This window comes from Elephas maximus, chromosome 2, assembly GCF_024166365.1.
Source record: "Elephas maximus indicus isolate mEleMax1 chromosome 2, mEleMax1 primary haplotype, whole genome shotgun sequence".
Classification (NCBI taxonomy): Eukaryota; Metazoa; Chordata; class Mammalia; order Proboscidea; family Elephantidae; genus Elephas; species Elephas maximus.
Window position 1 is genome coordinate 61987946 of NC_064820.1, and position 13392 is coordinate 62001337.

General features: G+C 39.8%; 1 long non-coding RNA gene across 1 annotated transcript in view; it reads left to right on the forward strand.

The window, feature by feature from the left end:
* Nucleotides 1-13392, forward strand: part of LOC126064799 (uncharacterized) — a 50492-nt gene that overhangs the window by 11698 nt on the left and 25402 nt on the right. The gene's annotated exons all lie outside the window — the stretch shown is intronic.

Genomic DNA, 13392 nt, shown 5'->3' on the forward strand with positions numbered 1-13392 from the left:
TATGACATTGGTTAACAACCCCATGACATGTCAACACTCTCCCCTCTCGAACTTCTCTATCACCAGCTTTCCTGTCCCCTCCTGCCTTCTAGTCCTTGCCCCTGGGCTGGTGTGCCCCTTTAGTCTCGTTTTGTTTTATAGGCCTGTCAAATCTTCTGCTGAAAGGTGAACCTCAGGAGAAAATTCATCACTGAGCTAAAAGGGTGTCCAGGTGCTATACTCTCAGGGTTTCTCCAGCCTCCGTCAGGCCAGTAAGTCTGGTCTTTTGTGTGTGTGTGTGAGTTAGAATTTTTTTCTACATTTTTCTCCAGCTCTGCCTGGGACCCTTCATTGTGATCCCTCTCAGAGCAGCCAATGGAGATAGCCAGGCACCATCTAGTTGTACTGGACTCAGACTGGTGGAGGCCATGGTAGTTGTGGTCCGTAAGTTTAAATCATCCACTCTTATTAGAAGTTAACACAAATAGTTTTTAGTAAGTTTAATAAAGAACTATAAGGATTTCTAGTGAATTAATTCACTATAGTTTTCTTGGAGGAGTTGAAAATTTCCATGTAACTCCTTCCTTTTCAGATCTGGATATGAGCGAAAGGAATAAGAAAAGACATAATCCAAGGACTATCAAAATACTTTTAGGACTATTAAAGGAAAGTGTTATAATGCATCATTGATCCCAAAATCATTACTTATACCATCAAATCTTAGTTAAACCAGATGACTATTTAGCAACGATATGCCTTAAAATATGCCTTGGTTCTAGATTCAAATGACTACTTAGTTAAAATTTAAGAAAATTACTTTAATACCATATTAAAATTTTGATTCCTATTTGTCTTTAGTACAATTTAAGTCTTGGGAATATTTTATGTTTTGCTTCTGCCAATTAAGATCAGTTCCAAAAATGACTTTGGAAATATCAGCATTTCTAATGTGGCACCCATGCTAGCATGCAAAGCACCAATAAAGTGATATAGTGCCTGATGTCTTGACAAAAACATTTTTCTAATTCAATCCATATTTCAATTAATGGAGGCTATTTAAAAAAAATTTTTTTTTTTAACTTAATGACACATTAACACATTTTAATAAATTTCTCTCCTGAGAATCTGGCCCAATTCCAATCCTACTTTATAATAAAGATCAAAGCTGCTCAAAGTTATTCTGCACTGATGTACTTGTCTCTGGCCATTGCAACTTGATCTCTTAAAACTTCGTGTATTTTTTGCTCTTCCTTAAGCTTCAACATGAGTGGATTGCAGTTTTCTAAGGAATAACTCAGAATATTTATACCAGTTGAATATTTAGAAATGTGAAACAGAGTTGGCATTTCTTCATAGCCCCATAATCCACTGGTGTCTTTGTGTCTCATACATTCTTTTGATCTGGCAGAGAATAGGGGAATGAAAGGAGGGGAACGGAAAGCATCCTGATAGTCTTCTGCTGACTTCTCAATAGATAGGGCATGTAAAAGATCACAGATCAGAAAGTGTCTTAAGCTTTAATACATTTGAGCTTTCAGCTTCTGTTTGAGCAGTGTGACAAGAGCTTGAGATGCCCTTCCAAATGTGCCCAGCTTAAGTTACCAAAAATGTTAATAGCTTTGACCTCTTAAACCATAATATGAAGAAAAGGCTCTACTCACTCTAGGGCTACCCTATTGTAATTTCCATCTTTGAAGTGAGTCACGTACTAATTTCCTCTCAGGAAACCTTAAACGAAAATATGTTTAGTCAGTAAGGATTACTTCTTCATTAAAGAACCCATAACATTTTAGATTTGGGCAGAATAATGAATAGGTAACAAATGAATGCATTAAAAAAAAAAAAAAAACCATGTACAAGGTAGTAGGCTAAAGAATTACCAACCCTCAGAAACTTCTTTTACTCTCTTATGTTTACACAAGTAGGCATTCTGTTAGTAAATGAATGAAAGTGAATAAAATGAAATTTAATATCTAGCACAGCCATAAGAGACAACGACTACAGGGTCATAAAAATACGACATCTCTACTACTGATTAAGGAGCCCTGGTGGCATAGTGGTTAACAGCTTGGCTGCTAACCAAAAGATCGGCAGTTCGAATCCATCAGCCGCTCCTTGGAAACTGTATCAGACAGTTCTATTCTGTCCTATAGAGTTGCTATCAGTCAGAAACAACTCTACAGCACCTAACAACAACAACGCTACTGATTAAACAAGGCCACGTAGATGTCAGATACTATTATTATTTAAAAAAAATTCTTATTGTGCTTAAGTGAAAGTTTACACATCAAGTCAATCTCTCATACAAAACCTTATATACACCTTGCTATATCTTCCTACTCGCTCTCCCCCTAATGAGACAGCACATTCCTTCTCTCTTCCCTGTGTTTCCATGTCCATTAAGCCAGCTTCTGTCCCCCTCGGCCTTCACATCTCCCCTCCAGGCAGGAGCTGCCCAGGTAATTTCATGTGTCTAACTGATCCAAGAAGCCTACTCCCCACCAATGTCATTTCCTGTCTTGTCCAGTCCAATCCTTGTCCGGAGAGTTGGCTTCAAGAATGGTTCCTGTCTTGGGCTAAGAGAAGGTCTGGGAACCATGACCTCTGGGATCCCTCTGGTCTCAGTCAGGCCATTAAGTCTGGTCTTTTTACTAGAATTTAAGGTCTGCATCCCACTGCTCTTCTGCTCCTTCAGGGATTCTCTATTGTGCTCCCTGTCATGGTAGTCATCGATTGTAACTGGGCACAATCTAGATCTTCTGGTCTCAGGCTGATGTAGTCTTTGATTTATGTGGCCCATTCTGACTCTTGGGCTCATACTTACCTTGTGTCTCTGGTGTTCTTCATTCTCCTTTGCTCCAGGTGGGTTGAGAACAATTGTTGCATCTTGGATAGCCGCTTGCTAGTGTTTAAGACCCCAGAGGCCACTCTCCAAAATGGGATGTAGAATGTTTTCTTAATAGTTTTTACTATGCCAATTGACCTAGGTGTCCCCTGAAACCATAGCCCCCAAACCCCTGCCCCTGCTACTCTGGCCTTCAAAGCGTTCGGTTTATTCAGGAAAGTTTTTTGCTTTTGGTATAGTACTACTGTGCTGAGTTCTCCTGTATTGTGTGTTGTCCCTCCCTTCACCTAAATTACTTCTTGACTACTATCTAATTAGTGAGTTCCCCTCTCCCTCTCTTTCTTCCTCCACCCTCTCATAACCATCAAATATTTTCTTCTCTGTTTAAACTATTTCTTGAGTTCTTATAGTAGTGGTCTCATACAATTTTTGTCCTTTGCATCTAACTTCGCTCAGCATAACGTCTTCGAGGTTCCTCCATTTCATGAAATGTTTCACTGATTCATTGTTGTTCTTTATCGATGCATAGTATTCCATTGTATGAATATACCATAATTTATTTCTCCATTCACCCATTTATGGTCACCTTGGTTGTTTCCATCTTTTTGCTATTTTATATTTATATTTTATATTTAGGTCTCCGATCCATTTTGAATTGGTTTTGTGCACAGCGTGAGATATGGGTCTTGTTTCACTTTTTGCAGATGGATATCCAGTTATGCCAGCACCATTTGTTAAAAAGAATGTCTTTTCCCCATTTAACAGACTTTGGGCCTTTGCCAAATACCAGTTGCTCATATGTGGCTGGATTTATGTCTGGATTCTCAATTCTGTTCCATTGGTCTATGTATCTGTTGTTGTACCAGTACCAGGCTGTTTCAACTACCATGGCAGTATAACAGGATCTAAAGTCAGGTAGTGTGAGGCCTTCCTACTTTGTTCTTCTTTTTCAGTAATGCTTTACTTATCCAGGGCCTATTTCCCTTCCATACGAAGTTGGTGATTTGTTTCTCCATCTCATTAAAAAATGTCACTGGTATTTGGATCAGGATTGCATTGTATCTATAGATAGCTTTTTACAGAATAGACATTTTTACAATGTTGAGTCTTCCTATCCATGAGCAAGGTATGTTTTTCCACTTATGAAGGTCTCTTTTGGTTTCTTGCAGTAGTATCTCATAGTTTTTTTTTTTTTTTATATAGGTATTCTACATCTCTGGTTAGATTTATTCCTAAGTTTTCTTAGGGGCTATTGTAAATGGTATTGATTTGGTGATTTCCTCTTTGTCGCTGTCTTTGTTGATGTAGAGGAATCCAACTGCTTTATGTATGTTTTTTTTTTTTGTATCCTGAAATGCTCCAAACTCTTCTATTAGTTTCAGTAGTTTTCTTAAGCATTCGTTAGGTTTTTCTGTGTATAACATCATGTCATCTGCAAACAGAGATACTTTTACTTCTTCTTTGCTGATTTGGATGCCATTTATTTCTGTATCTAGCCGTATAGCTCTGGCTAGGACCTCCAGCACAATGTTGAATAAGAGTGATGATAAAGGGCATCCTTGTCTGGTTCCTGTTCTCAGTGGGAATGGTTTCAATCTCTCTCCATTTAGGATGATGTTGGCTGTTGGCTTCATATAAATGCCCTTTATAATGTTTAGGAATTTTCCTTCTATTCCTATTTTGCTGAGAGTTTTTATCATGGATGTCTGTTAGACTTTGTCAAATGCCTTTTCTGCATCAACTGATAAGATCATGTGGTTCTTGTCTTTTGTTTTATTTATGTGATGGATTACGTTCATTGTTTTCCTAATGTTGAACCATCCCTGCACACCTGGTACGAATTCCACTCGGTCGTGGTGAATTGTCTTTTTGATATGTTCTTCAATTCTATTGGCTAGAATTTTATTGATGATATTTGCGTCTAAGTTCAGGAGGGATATTGGCCTGTAATTTTCTTATTTTGTGGAGTCTTTACCTGGTTTTGGTATCAGGGGTATGCTGGCTTCATAGAATGAGTTTGGGAGTATTCCATCCTTCTTCCATCATCTGAAATACCTTTAGTAGCAGTGGTGTTAACTCTCCTCTGAAACTTTGGTAGAATTTTCCAGTGAAGCCCTCAGGGCCAGGGCTTGTTTAAGTTGGGAGTTGTTTTTTTTATTATTATTACTTTTTCAATCTCTTCTTTTGTTATAGGTTTTTTTTAGCTGTTCTGTCTCTGTGTTAGTCTAGGTAGGTAGTGTGTTTTTGAAATTTATCCATTTCCTCTAGGTTTTCAAATTTGTTAGAATACAACTTTTCATAGTACTCTGTTATGATTCTTTTAATTTCCTTTGGATCTGTTGTGATATTGCCCATCTCATTTCTTATTTGGGTTATTTGCTTCATCTCCTGATTTTCTTTTGTCAGTCTTGCCAATGGTTTATCAATTTTGTTAATCTTTTCAAAGAAGCAGCTTTTGGTCTTGTTAACTCTTTCAATTGTTTTTCTGTTTTCTGTTTCAATTAATTCTTCTCTAATTTTTATTATTTGATTTCTTCTAGTGCCTGAAGGTTTCTTTTATTTCTCTCTTTCTATTTATTCAAGTTGTAGAGATAATTCTTTGATTTTGGTCCTTTCTTCCTTTTGTATGTGTGCATTTATTGATATAAATTGTCCTCTGGGCACTGCTTTCACCGTGTCCCAAACGTTCTGATAGGGAAGGTGGGACCAAGATGGTGAAATAGCCAGATGTTTCCCGTGAACCCTCTTACAAGAAAGACCCGAAAAAAACAAGTGAAACCATTATGACAACCTAGGAGCCCTGAACATCAAAGGCAAAGTTAGAAAATGGACTGAGCAGTAGGGAGAGAGACAGTTCAGAAGTGGAGAGGAGTTGCAGGACCCGAATCCTGGGGAACCCTCAGGCACCATTCCTGGGAGCAGCTGCAGCGGGCTGGTAGTAGCGTTTGGCTGCAGTTTCTGCAGGGAAAAGCAGCCAGCCACACAGCCTACTCACACCTCCAGAACCAGAGAAGAACAGTACTCTAGGCAAAAGCTAAGTATTTGCGTATATTTTACTGGGTCCCTCGCCCCCTAGCTGGCTTCAGTGGCCGTTGATTTCTCCGGGCCTGAGATAGGCCCTGTTGAGTGCCTGGAGCCATGCTCTTGGCCTTGGAGAAGGAATAAATTCGCAATTGGGGGAAACGATAATTTGCCATCTCCACTAATCTGAGCAGCCCCAGACAAAAGTGGCTCCTGTCCAGGCATAAATGGTCCGTAGACTCTGAATACCTTTCCCCACTGCATGGACCTGTGTGGGCCTACTTCAGGAGAATAGGCCCTTGTTGGCAGACTACAACTATTTCAGCTGTGCGGTGGAGAGGTGGGTGTTTGATGTTTGACACTGATTTGCGTATTAAACAGGGTCTTCACCTACCCACATCAGGGACCTGAGGACTGATGGCTCCACTCAGGTCATGCAGCCACCCGTGACAGGGGTCCAAGGATAACTAGTACCTCCCAGCCCTTACAACCAAAAACATTGGGTGTCCATGGTCCATCTGCAGAGCCCACCCACCTGTACGCTCTAGGGAAGAGGGATATACTTACCTCAGAAACACTTGTGGGATGATTCTCAGCTCCCTGCCTTGTTCAGAGCGTGACCCCCTGCTGCAACCAGATACTGGTACCTACACCAATCACCCCTGCCCCTCTAAGACTGTAGGACAGAGCCTCTACCACACACTTGATGACCAACTACCTGGACAGCTGAGCTAAATTCATACAAGAAAAGTGAATGGGCTCCTAGACTGATAAACCTGATAACAGCTCTAGCCGTCTGGTGACGGTATGTCAGAGCTCCAAAGGCAAAAATAATCAAGCCAGCTCACTCAAGCAACCCCTTTTGGGCATATCAAAACAAAACAAAGCAAGAAACTACGACAGAGTAAGCAAACATAAAACAAACTGATACAATAACTTCTAGATGGCTCAGAGACAACAGTCAATATCAAGTCACATAAAGAAACAGACCATGATTGCCTCAACAAGCTCTCAAAACAAAGAATCAATGAAATTTCTGGATGAAGGTGCCTTCCTGGGATTACTGGATGCAGAATTCAAAAGATTAATATACAGAACTCTTAAAGACATCAGGAATAAAATTAGGAAGGAGATCAGGCAATATGCAGAACAAGGCAAGGAACACAGATAAAGTAGTTGAAGAAATTAAAAAGGTTTTTCAAGAACATAATGAAAAATTTAATAAGCTGCAAGAACCCATAGAGAGACAGCAATCAGAAATTCAGAAGATTAACAATAAAATTACAGAATTAGACAACTTGGTGGAAAGTCAGAGAAGCAGAACTGACCAAGTGGAAGGCAGAATTGGTGAACTTGAAGATAAAGCAATTGGCACCAATATATTTGAAGAAAAATCAGATAAAAGACCTAAAAGAAATGGAGAAACCTTAAGAACCATGTGGGACTCTATCAAGAGAAATAACCTACGAGTGATTGGAGTACCAGACCAGGGAGGAAGAACAGAAAATACAGAGAGAATTGTTGAAGATTTGTTGGCAGAAAACTTCCCTGATACCATGAAAGATGAGAAGATATTTATCCAAGATGCTCATTATTTTAAAAGAAAGTCACCAAGACATATTATAATCAAACTTGCCAAAACCAAAGATAAAGAGAGAATTTTAAGAACAGCTAGGGATAAATGAAAAGTCACCTACAAAGGTTAGTCAGTAAGAATAATCTCTGACTGCTCGGCAGAAACCATGCAGGCAAGAAGGCAATGGGATGACTAATGTAAAGAATTGAAGGGAAAAAATTGCCAACCATGAATTATATATCCAGCAAACCTGTCTCTCAAACATGAAGGTGAAATCAGGACATTTCCAGATAAAGAGAAGCTTAGGGAATTCATAAAAACCAAAGCTCTGATAGGAAGTATTTTCATTCTCATTGTATTCTCTGAATTTCTTTATTCCATCCTTGATGTCTTTTACAGCCCAATTGTTTTTGAGCAGGGTATTGTTCAGTTTCCAAGTATTTGATTTCTTTACCCTGCTTTTCCTGTTATTGACTTGTACTTTTATGGCCTTATGGTCAGAGAAGGTGCTTTGTAATATTTCGATGTCTTGGAATCTGTGAAGGCTTGCTTTATGGTCTAATATGTGGTCTATTCTAGAGAATGTTCCAAGTGCATTGGAAAAGAAAGTATACTTGGATGCTGTTGGGTGGAGTGTTCTGTATATGTTTTGAGGTCAAGTTGGTTAATCGTGGCATCTAGCTCTTCTGTGTCTTTATAGAGCTTCTTTCTGGGTATTCTGTCCTTCACTGAAAGTGGTGTGTTGAAGTCTTCTACAATTGTTGTGGAGCTGTCTATCTCAGTTTTCAATGCTGTTAGAGTTTGTTTTATGTATCTTGAAGCCCTGTTGTTGGGTGCATAAATATTTAAAATGGTGATGTAGTCTCTTCAAATCTCTCTCTCACTTTTTTCTGTTGTTAGATCTCCTGATTCTGACCCTCTGCCTTCCTCTTGGGAGTCCCTGAGTGGTGCAAATGGATAACGTGCTTGGCTGTTAACTGAAAGGTTGGCAGTTCGAGTCCACCCAGAGGCATCTCAGAAGAAAGTCCTGACAATCTACTTCTGAAAAAACAGCCATAGAACTATGGAGCACACAGTTCTACTCTGACACTCATGGGTCGGCATGAGTTGGAATCCACTCAGCAGCAACTGGTTTGACCTTCCCGTTATCAGAAAATTTGTGATGACATTGAACCCACCTGAATAATTCAGGATAATCTCCCCATTTCAAAATCCTTAACTTAATCCCATCTGCAAAGCCCCTTTGCCATATAAGGTTTCAGGGATTAGGACATGGATATCATTGGGGGCCATTATCTGCTTACCAGATAAGTGTCCCCACTTGAAGGGGACAGGGAATAGGGTGAGGGTCACTTCTGGGTCCCCAACATTACCCAGCACAGGACCTGACCCACAGTGGGGCTCAGGAGAGAGGAAGGCAAGCAGAGACAAAAGAAAGAGCAAAGAAGGAGATGGAATTCATAATTTCCTCCCCCTGCCATGTCTTGTCCCCCCACCTCCTACATGGGAATCACCTGCACTTTCTATAGGAAATTATGTGGGAATCATGTCATTCATTCATTCACTCATTCATTATATTGTTCCTTTAATCATTATATAGAGCCCTTCCTTATCCTTTGTGGTAGATTCAAGTTTGAAGCCTGTTTTGTCATAAACTAGTATAGCCACTTATGCTTTTTTTTATTATTGTTTGCTTGATACATTTTTTTCCATCCTTTGAGTTTTAGTTTGTGTCTTTAAGTATAAGGTGCGACTCTTGTAGGCAGAATATAGCCAGATCACGTTTTTTTTTTTTCCCAATCCATTCTGCAACTCTCTGTGTCCTTATTGGTGCATTTAGTCCATTTATATTCAGCATGATTATAGATTGGTATGAGTTTAGTGCTGTCATTTTGATGCCTTTTTTGTGTGTTGTTGACAGTTTCATTTTTCCACTTATTTTTTTGTGCTGTTTTTCTTTGTAAATTGTGTGTTCTTTTTCATTGTGGTTGAATTTGTTTTGCTGAGTCTTTATGTTTATCTTGTCTTTTATTTTTGAAGTGTAGGATTGTTAGTCTTCTTTGTGGTTACCTTAATATTTATCCCCATTTTTCTATGTTTAAACCTAATTTGTGTCTCCCTATGTTGCCTTGATTTCCTCTCCATATGAAAGATCTATGCCTACTGTATTTTTTATAAATAACTGTATTTAGTCCCCCTTTATTGATTATTGTCATTTTTACATAGTGGCATCACTGATTCCCTGTTTTGGGTTTTTTAGATCTTGATTTATTTTTATGATTTCCCTGTCTGAGTTGATATCTGGTTGCTCCATTCTGTGTTCTAGTGTTGGGTTGATTTCTCATATTATTGATTTTCTATCCAGAGAATTCCCTTTAGTATTTGTTGTAGTTTTGGTTTGATTTTTGCAAATTCCCTAAGCTTCTGTTTATCATAAATATCTTAATTTCGCCTTCATATTTGAGAGACAGCTTTGCTGGATATATAATTCTCGGCTGGCAATTTTTCTCCTTCAATTCTTTATATAAGCCATCCCATTGCCATCTTGCCTGCATGGTTTCTGCCGACCAGTCTGAACTTACTCTTATTGATTCTCCTTTGTAGGTGACTTTTTGCTTATCCCTAGATGCTCTTAAAATTTTCTCTTCATCTTTGGTTTTGGGAAGTGTGATGATAATATGTCTTGGTGACTTTCTTTTGGAATCTACCTTGTATGGGGTTCAGTGAGCATCTTGGATAGATATCCTTCCATCTTTCATGATATCAGGGAAGTATTCTGCCAACAAATCTTCAACAATTCTCTCTGTATTTTCTGTTATCCCTTCCTGTTCTGGTATTCCAATCTCTCACAAGTTATTCTTCTTGATAGAGTCCCACATGATTCTTAGGGTTTCTTCATTTTTTTAAATTCTTTTATCTGATTTTTCTTCAAATATATTGGTGCCAAGTGATTTATCTTCAATTTCAAATTCTGCATTCCAGTTCCTCAATTCTGCTCCTCTGACTTTCTATTGAGTTGTCTAATTCTGTAATTTTGTTGTTAATCTTCTGAATTTCTGAATGCTGTCTGTCTATGGATTCTTGCAGCTTGCTAAATTTTTCATTATGTTCTTGAATAATCTTTTTAATTTCTTCAACTGTTTTATCTGTGTGTTCCTTGGGTTTTCTGTTTGTTCCCTGATCTCTTTCATGATGTCATTCCTGATGTCTTGAAGAGTTCTGTATATTATTCTTTTGTATTCTATATCTGGTAATTCCAGGGATACATCTTCACCTGGGAGAGTCCTTGCCTCTCTGTTTTGGGAGTTTGTTGAAGCAATCATGGTCTGCTTCTTTATATGATTTCCTATTGACTCTTGTCTCTGAGCCATTTATAAGTTATTGTATTAATTTATTTTATGTTTGCTTACTGTGTCCTAGTTTCGTGCTTTGTTTTGTTTCAATATAGCCAAATAGGCTACTAGAGTGAGCTAACTTGTTTATTGGAGCCTTTTTGAAGCACTAATGTCCTGTTACCAGATGGCTAGAGTTGTTACCAGATATATGAGCCAAGAAGTCCATTCAGTATTCTTGTATAGACTCAGCTCAGGTGTCCTGATAGTTGGTCACCTAGTGTGTGGTGTAGATTCTCACCTACTATCTTAGAAGAGCAATGGTGAAGGGTGTATGCACTGGTTTCTGGTATCAGCAGGGGGTCACTCTCTGAGAAGGGCAGGGGGCTGACAGCCTTTCTCCAAGTGTCAGTGAGGAAGGAGTGTCTCTGTTCTTTAGAGCACTCTGGTGGGTAGACTCTGCAACTATACCTTAGGCACTCAATGCTTATATCTGTAAGGATTGATAGGCACCATTATCCTTTTGCAGGTGGCTAGGTGGCATGGATGGAGCCTCCAGTCTTAAGTACCCTGCTGTGGGTAGGTGAAGTCCTTGTTTAATAGGCAGAGTGGTATCAGACCTCCAAAACCTGCCTCTCCCTGCACAGCTGAAACAGATACAGTCAGATCTCAGACAGATTTGTCCTTGCAATATGATAGCCACCTGGATCCATGTAGAGGTGAGAGGAAAAAATCTGTGGATCGCTTATGCCTGGACTGGAGCTGCTTGTGCTCTGAGTTTCCAGATAAGGGGAGTCTGCAGAGTATTTTTTTCCCCCATTTGTTAATTTGTTCCTTCTCCCAAGCCAGGAGAATGGCTCAGAAAGCACAGCAGGTTCCATCTCAGGCCCAGGGAAATCAACAGTTAATGAAGCTGGCTGCAGTAGAGGGGGGAGGGATCAGATAGATAGGAGAGGGTTCTTTCAAAAGGAGGAACTATTAGATCTGCACGGTAAATTAGACAAAATCACTTATCTTGTGTCAAGAGCTCTGTTTTATCTCAGATTCCAGAGGCGTGTGTAGCCTGTGTGTGCTGGCTGGGTCCCTGCTGAGATTGCCACAGGGGGTTAGGGCTGCGTCCTGTGCTTGCCTCCTTTCACTGAAGCAGCTGTGTCCTAAGCTCCACAGCCAGTCCTGTGGCCGACACACCAGGGGGTCAATGTGCCAGCACTTCGCCTGCCTTCTTTCACTGAAGTGGCTGCTTCCTAAATGCTGCAGCCAGCCCTGTTGTAGAGCCACCACAGGGTCAGGTGTGCGCCACTCTGCTTGCCATCTTTCGCTGACGCTGCCGTGTCTCAGGGATCTACCATCAGCCCTGCCACAGTCGTGCGGAGGAATCGGAGCTTAGGCGCTGCATGGGCTCAGCAACTCATTGCTGCTTCTACACCATCTCTCCCTCCCCCGTCACTCAGACCAATCCCTTAATTTTGCCTTTGGTGCTCAGGGATTCTAGCTTGTCATATATATAATTGATTTGCTTTTTTTTTTGGTCTTTGTCGTAAGAGGGATCAGCAGAAGCTACAGGCTAGTTCACCATCTTGGCCCTACCCCCCCTCGGATATTATTTGACTGATGAAAGCCTTATTTATTATACTCCGAACTGGCCCATTAGGATTTAGGGTTATTTGGAAAGAGGACTTCTTGGGATTGTTCTGAGTGATACCGGGGATGTAACATACAATATTTTAAAAGGGCCCCAGGGTTTAAGTTTTCTTTAGCAATGAGGAAATAGTACCAAATCATGCATTGTATTGTCTTCTAAGTCCTCAGCATTATAAAATAATGATAATAATAACAAAGAAACACTTATTAGGTCTATGTCTATATACCCAAAAACCAAATCAAACCTGTTGCCATCAAGTCAATTCTGACTCATAGCAACCCTATAGGACAGAGTAGAACTGCCCCATAGAGTTTCCAAGGAGCACCAGTGGATTCAAACTGCCCACCTTTTGGTTAGCTGCCATAGCACTGAACCACTAAGTCACCAGGGTTTCATATATATGTGTATATTTGGATATTTTTAGTATTCCTTGAGTCATTGCTTATCTTTCAGGTTCTGTAACCACTAGGGGGTTATGTCTCCAGAACAGCAGTTTTCAACAACACCAAGGTATGTCATAGTCAGTTGTGAGGAAATGTCACAAAGAAATGTTACCAATAAATGTGAGGCACTCTAGCTTGTAATATATTCCTTTAAAAAAAAATTAGAGATTATTCAATATTGTTCTGCTAAGAATATTAATCTTGTTCAAAACATTCTGACATGCTTGACTGAGCTGGAGAACTACAACTATTGAAGTGGAATTAGGTGAAGCCCAGGACCTGTCCATGGAGGCGTTCGGGCATGAGTACAATGTCTGTCATGGAAGTCACTGCTACTGCCCTGGAGGTGGCTCTAGTCCCTGGAGGTGCTGCATATCTCAGTTTTTCCTAGTTTTATGGGGTATTTTTGAGATTTAGAGCTTTGTCTTAGCTTTAGAAGGAAAGGAGGTAGTTAGCATCCATTTGCATGGAAAAAAAAAAACTGTTAGTATATCACCTCTGGGATTGTTGATAGATCAAAGGCTTTATCCCCTTCAGATGATTAATATTAAACT